Raw genomic sequence first — 6,965 nt, forward strand, 5'->3', positions numbered from 1 at the left:
GGCCAGATGACACCGCTCTTTTGGCCAGATGCAGCTCATAGGCCATCTCTTTGACACCCCAAAACTGAAGTATACTACCTGAACGTACATTAACTATTTCCCTTATGATTCTTTTAATCAAGAAAATGCTACAAACTAAATATCATTTCCATAACAGTTTTCCCACATCTTTTGGAACAGAGATCTTTATGTGCTGAAGTATTTTTAATTTCAGTTCAACTATTGCACTTAGTTTTATTAAGGAGCGTATGTCCTCCTTTAAGGTGAAAGTGCTGAACCAGTGTCTCCCTATTCTCCCAGTTCAGACCAAGGACTTGAACCTGAGCCTCCCATATCTCACCTGACTGCTCTACCCTGCAAGCTAATGGATCCTTTAGGGTTGTCATAATTCTTCATACTGAAAAAAAAATGAAAAAAAATTACAATATAGCCCAAAGCAAAATGAGAAAGCTGGTTTGGGATTTTCTTTAATAGAACTTTTAATGAGATGGAAAAAATATTTCTTTCTCAGCAGAAAGCTTTATATATGGGCAACAGAAGTATACAAAAGAGAGAAACACTTGGCATATGGAGTAAGTCATGCCTAAAAGGTACAGCGGTACAAAGTAACTGTATTTCAAAAGGTAGCAGCCACAATGTTTAAGGGCAAATACTGATTTTTTGTGGGAAGAAGATAGGTAAGTTACAAATAACTGATAGTGCTAGAAGACTGTTTTCTTTTTTCGTCTTCACTAGTTTTGATCATTTGGTTTTAACATATTAACATGTAATTTGTAACCACCTGATTTAATAAGTGCATTTTACCTACAGAATTCACAACTTGCAACAAACTGGAAACATACTGGATGACAGAAACATATGCTCAGTTCCAGTATGTTACAAAAGAACCATTAGTTTGATTTGCATTAAAATGCATCTGGTCAAGTTTGCATTCAAATTAAGATGCATAAATGAAATCAAGTATCTACTCTACATAATTATTAGCCACTAAAAAAAATGGTTAATCTTAAAGCATATAACCCTTGTCTGTCCCAAATTCAGTAAAAGCTTTCATTTGCAACTATCTTGCTGTACTTTTAATTTTCAGATGGTGCCTGGTTAATTAGTTTGGTCAGTTGTATGACATTCCAGTTCCACCAACCACTAGTAGTATTTTATCAATAAAAAGTTGTAATTTACCTCATGAACAGGAATCTGGCAGTGAAGAGTGTATGTGGAGGTTTGGCTTTTTTTACATTTTGATTTGTAGCAGATGAACTATTAATGCTTACACCAACATTATATTCCAACTACAGTTTTGTCAGTACTAAACACATGGCTTTCTCCTTTGCAACACTTAATTTCAGAATTCAGTTCCCTTCAGAGTTTGATACAATCTGCATTTGAGGTTAGATCCAAAGCACATTGAAATTAGTGAGAGTTACACCTTGACTCTTATAATGTAGAATACATATCTTGCCTTATATATATCTACAGAATACAGAAAGTATTTAAGGCAGATATTTCTTTCCCCTTCACAGCTATATAAATTGAGTCCATAAATCTCAACTCATTCTGGCTCTCTTCCTTTGAAATTGTCAACATGTTTTTCATTCAAAGGATTCCCTCATTTCCCACCCCAATGTTCCCATGTCAGAGCCAATCTCGCAGGGGGGAAAAAACAGTCTCTCAATACAAGGAAGCTCCATTCATAAAAATGCTAATTTAAAAAAAAAATTAAGCCAGGTTCTGAATTAATTGTATTAGTTCAGATCTGGCCTAACCCCAAAGATTTCAGTTAGGTATCTCTGAATCTTTACTAGTGCACCTGACATCAGAATTTGGCACAGTGGGAGACATTTTGCTCTTGGATTTTGTAAGCCTGTAAAAACTGTGGTCACAAAATGAAGTGCCAATGAATATTGCACATAGTTTCTATTTCAGATGAGTATAATAGTTCAGCAGGTTATGAGTCAGAATGCTCTTCTAGTCTTCTGGATCCATGATTGGATCTGAAAATGCTATGGTTTACAAATGCCTTGATCACTGATCATGCCTTTATGCCTCAATTTCACACGCCTGTAAGAAGGGGACAATATTATCAAAGTAGAGTATTCTGAAAACTAAATGGCTTGTATTTCAACTCCTTTATCACTTGCCACTGGATCCTTCTGGTTTCTCTTCATCCTTTTTAAAGGGCAATGTCCACAACTGAAAACAGTACTTTAGGTGAAGCCTTACAAATACAGTCACATGGCATGTCCTTCTTTCACGTCTTCCAATAACAGAAATATTGCACTCAACCCAATATTGCATTTGATTTTCTTGTGACATTCTTGACTGGTTTGTTCCTGATCCACCATAAACACATGTTTCTTATTAGCACTACTGACAACTCAATTATCCCTGTTCTATTTTGTGCACCCAACATTTGTCATTGTTGAATTTCATTTGGGGTAGGAGCAGGGATTTATTTCTAGTGGTGGAAATCTGTGGGAAATTTCTGTTGCTAGAAATCATTCCAGGGAGGAAACGTACAGGTGTTCCAGCTTGCAGCCACCCTCTTTCCCATGCCTTCCCTATACTGGGGTGATCACTGTTCTGGGAGCAATGAGGGAAGCAGCAGCTGCTTCATTCCTCCTGAGGGAGTGGAGGGGCAAGGAAAGACTCTCCACACCTTCCCCAGATTGAAATTGCCCCAGCCTGAAGAAAGCACATAGAGCATTGCCCTGCTCCCCTCCCAGTCTCCCAGAAGAAGGAGTAACAGGGCAATGCCCCCAGCCTATTCCAAAGGCAGGGTGTCTTTTTCTAAAGCTCCAGGGGGCCAACATTTTTAAGTTCCCTAGGCACTAGGGAGGCATGGGAAGTTCTCCTTCCACCCCACACCCAGCTGCATACCCCTTTAAAAAGGTATCTATGCAAGCAGCAGGGGATGGGGGAGCTTCCTCATCCTCAACTACATGCATCACTTTAAAGAGTTATCCCATCCTTCACTGCAAGCTCATCTAAAGAGGCACCCATATGAGCAGTGGGGGATGGAGGAACTCCTTCGCAGATGCACACTATTTAAAGAGATGGCCAGCCCCTGTAGCTGGGGGAGCTCCCTCATCCCCAGCAGCTCAGATCAGCTGGGGCTAAGGGAGCTGTGTGTGGAGCAGTAGGGAAGCACACCACCAGTCATTCCAGCACAAGAAAGTCTTGTGCAAACAAGGTTTTCCTTGTTGAGAAACATGTTTTTCCTGAATCAGGCATGTTTCCTGTGGGACAAACTTAATGAGCACTTGTACCAAGACAGCTTCTCTCAGGAGAGTGCCGATTCTCCCAATAGAAACCAAATATCTGTTCACAGCCTTGGTTGTCTATATCCGTGTTTTCTCATTTATCCTGATCTCTTGGAATTTTAAACCTATCTTCTGAAGTGTTTGCAAACCTTCTTACAATAACATCATTTGCAACTATATTCACTATATTCTCTATTCTTGCATCCAAGTCATTAATCAAAATGTTCAACACTAGCCCCAAAACTCACATGGGTTCTCACTTGAGACTTCTCCTGAGTCTGACATCAATCCATTAATATTTATTTGTGCATGCAGTTATTCAGTAGATTCATGAATATGCATAAGAAGAAATTCTACAAATTGTCCAGTTAAATATGACAATTAAATCCTGTACTGGCCATAAAATGTACAAAAAGGAATTAATTTTTCAAAACACAACTGATCAACTGACATGAGAAAGCACTCACTCTGTGACAAGCAGTTCAACCTACAAATATGATTACTATGGCAATATTCACCATAGTTGGCAAGAATGTAAGACAGGGTTGGCCAACAAGTGGCACAGGTGCCCTCTCTGTGTAGCAAGTGCCAAATTGGAGAGGGGACAGGCAGCACAGCAAATGATAGGGCAGGAGCAGAAAGCTGAGCAGCAGGTTGGGCAGAGCACAAGGCAAGAAGCAAGAAGCAGAGCAGTAAATCAGTCAAAAGAAAGAGATCACAGTGGCACTTGAGGAGGGTGCAGGGCTAATTTATGACACACTTGCCAAAAAGATTAGCCCTACTTACATAAGAAATTAGAAAATAGATTTGGATGGCAGATCTCTATTTGAATAATCTAGCATTAGATGTTATGCCAAATAAAACACAATGGCCGCATCTACACAAGACACTGACTGCACAGTAGCTTGTTACTGCGTTGTAGCACTGCATGGCACAAAGAGTGACATGATGCTACTGTGCAATAGCAACAAATTGCTGCATAGTCAGTGTCACCAAAAAGCTGTTCAGAGATGCTACTGTGCAGTCATGCCAGTTACTAAATGACTGCACAGTAAGAAATGTGCAATCAGTGTCTCATGTGAATGTGGACATTGTTTTGTAATTTAACAATTATGCAACTAAACTGTTAAATTTAGAAACTGCAAGAATGGAAGTTCCCCAAATTGTTCACTAGCTGTGACTAGCGGCAGGGCTCTGATCTGTGGGTTAGTTAGCATGAATATATATCTTAATAGTTAGCATGTAAATAGCTCAAAGAACTATAGAAAACAGGGCATAGTTCAGTCTGATTTTAAAGTTGAGTAAATGAAAGCACAAGAGAGGCGCTACAGAACAAGCCAGTGTTAGAAGTGAGATCACGGGTCAGGTTCCTGGGTCCCTAGTCATGTCCTGTAACCAATGCAATCCAATCTTAGTCCTCACAAAAGACAGAACACTTTCACAAAATCAGTGCATTACAGACGAAGGTTCAAATAAATCAGACCCAGCTCTTTCCACTGTCCTCATGCCACTCACCTCCATTAGAAAATCTAGTATTAGAATAATACCCACTCAAAACAAGAATAATAGTAACACAAAGGGGTCAATGTGGCTTTGGCATCAGAAAAACTGTTGTCGGGGTGGTCAGCTGGATAGAAGAATGGATGCTAAAAAAAAACCCAAAGATTTGCAGAAGAAAATGGAAATGGGTTTGTTCTTATTGATAAAGGTGAAGCAGCAAAGTTGTAAAGAGGATTCAGTTCTCCTTTATACCACTGATTTACTTCATCCAACCCCACTATCACACTTATTCCTGACTATATTACGAAATGCTCAAATATTCCAGCAAAAAATTAGCTCACAAATTTTAAATAACTGCCCTATCCAACAGACAGACAGAGAGAGAGAGAGAGATTTGAACTCTGCTTCTCCAGCTACTTAAATCCAGTGTGCAAATAAGAAAACCTAATCAGAGACTGAAATAAATCTGTGGATTCCATTTTATAAAGGTGGCAAAAGACACCCTCCTACTTTGCATTTGTTTTCAGCAAGATAATTACTTAATATTTTATAATTATATTGGGCTTAAGGCACTTTAACTCTTCTTCTATGTCAAAACAAATTTGCCCAATTAAATTATGTACAACTATAGCCAAACTTTAGTTGGTAACACATGGAAAGGGCATGAATAGTACAAAGAGAAAATGAAGACTCTATCACCTCTGAATTTAAATCCAATCACATGACAGCATGCAGTTTGGATTCTTGTAAACTAGGTTAAGTCTTGATTTTTTTTCCTTCTGGATATGAATGTTGTTTATTCAGTGAAATAAAAATATGAATCTTTGTAGAACACCCCCTTGTAATGTGCTGCGAATATGAAATACAAACATAAAAATGCAAGTTCTTGTTACCTGCATGTCTCGATGAGGAAGCACATTTCTACCAATGCTGTTTTCAACTGTACAGAATTACTAAAAATTGTAAATACCCTGCAGTGTCAGTAAATCTAAAGATTTATCTGTTCTCTCTCTCTCTCTCTCTCTCTCTCTCTCTCACACACACACACACACACACACACACACGTACAGACAGACACACATACACGTAGATCATGGCAACTGCTGTACATTGATTCCCCCTACCACCTATATTGCCAAGAATCAGGTAGACCAGCCAACCTTTTTTGCCAGGCATGCCACAAATTAGCCCTGAACCCACCAAAAATACTACTCCAGTCCTTTTCCCCTAATATGCTGCTCACTTTTCTGCTGCCAACCTTGTCTGTCTCTGTGCTGCCTGTCCTCTCCTCAAAAGTACTGCCTGTCACACACAGGCTTGTGTGGCATTTATGCCACAGATTGGTCACCCTGGACAAACCCCTGAACCAGGCCACTGGCAACACTCTTTTTTTTTTTTTAAATATTTAATGTCTTCCTTCTCTGATTTGAAGGTAATCCCTTGGTCCTAGCAATCACTGGCCCACTGAAGCTCTAATAATTGTGACACTGAATACATACATACACAGTAACATTTTTCTCATTCATGAACTGGAATTGTTTTATTTTCTGGAGATTGGTACACTTTCTACAGCTGCCTATTCTTAGATTTTTATTCATCTACATGAAGGAAACTGCCAATGTAACTGTTCAGTGAGTAATCGTTAAGTCTTCCATTCAGTGCTCCTGCTTCTGGCAGGTGAATTTTGATATCTGAAGGCTTTAACTGGCTCCATAAGCACTGTTAAGCAAATTATTCACTCTAAAGTCTAAATTTTCTTCCCTCATTTTTTCCATCAAATTTAAAAGAATTACATTCTAAGCTGGTGGAAGAATTAAGCCTGTCTCCAAAAATTTGAAGAGCTGCTTACAATTGAACCAAGGGGGCCTCCATCTTCCAAAGGAATGAAATTATGCAAAAATAAAGGGATAGAGTGATCCCCAGGGAGCGTCCTAAAAGCAGTAGCATATATGTATATAATATAGACTAGATTAATTCTTGAAATAAGTACCACCTATCATGCACTCACTGTAAGGGACTGTGCTGAAGAAAGGTCATGGGCTCATCCTACTTTCACAATGACTAGTAAAGCTGATTAAATAAATGCCTGAATGACTCCCAGACTACTGCACCTGGCAGCACAGTTTGGGGAGGCAGTAAGCAGTCTACAGTGATGAAAGAACAGGTTAGGTACTATTTAGAAAAGCTGGATGTGTACTAGTCCAT

Source organism: Alligator mississippiensis, chromosome 7 (assembly GCF_030867095.1).
Source record: "Alligator mississippiensis isolate rAllMis1 chromosome 7, rAllMis1, whole genome shotgun sequence".
Lineage (NCBI taxonomy): Eukaryota > Metazoa > Chordata > Crocodylia > Alligatoridae > Alligator > Alligator mississippiensis.